The sequence below is a fragment of the Colobus angolensis genome, unplaced genomic scaffold, assembly GCF_000951035.1.
Source record: "Colobus angolensis palliatus isolate OR3802 unplaced genomic scaffold, Cang.pa_1.0 Scaffold520, whole genome shotgun sequence".
Lineage (NCBI taxonomy): Eukaryota > Metazoa > Chordata > Mammalia > Primates > Cercopithecidae > Colobus > Colobus angolensis.
Window position 1 is genome coordinate 77,026 of NW_012118711.1, and position 393 is coordinate 77,418.

Consider the following 393-nt stretch of genomic DNA (forward strand, 5'->3'; position numbering starts at 1 on the left):
AGGAGCCGACATCACCGCTGACCCCGTACACTCGCCTCTTCAAGGGACGCACACAGGGCCCCGAAAAAACCCCCGGTCTCGACGGCGCGACCCGCAGAGGGCACACTGGGACAGGGCACACTGGGAACAGTCCACCACGCCCCCACCAGCGCGGGCCCCCGTCGCCGGGGGTGCAGGGAGGGGAGAGGGAGAGAGCTCTCGCGTCGTGGGAGGCGTGGCCCGGTCCCCCACGGGAGAACCCCCTCGCGACGACGGGGGAGAGCGCGGCAACGGGTCTCGCTCCCTCAGCCCCGGAATTCAGCGAGTGCTGCCACCAGGGGGCTGTAACAAACACCTGGGGGTGGCCCCACCGCCACCGCCCCGCACCCTCCCGGCGGATGCGGGGAGGGGAAG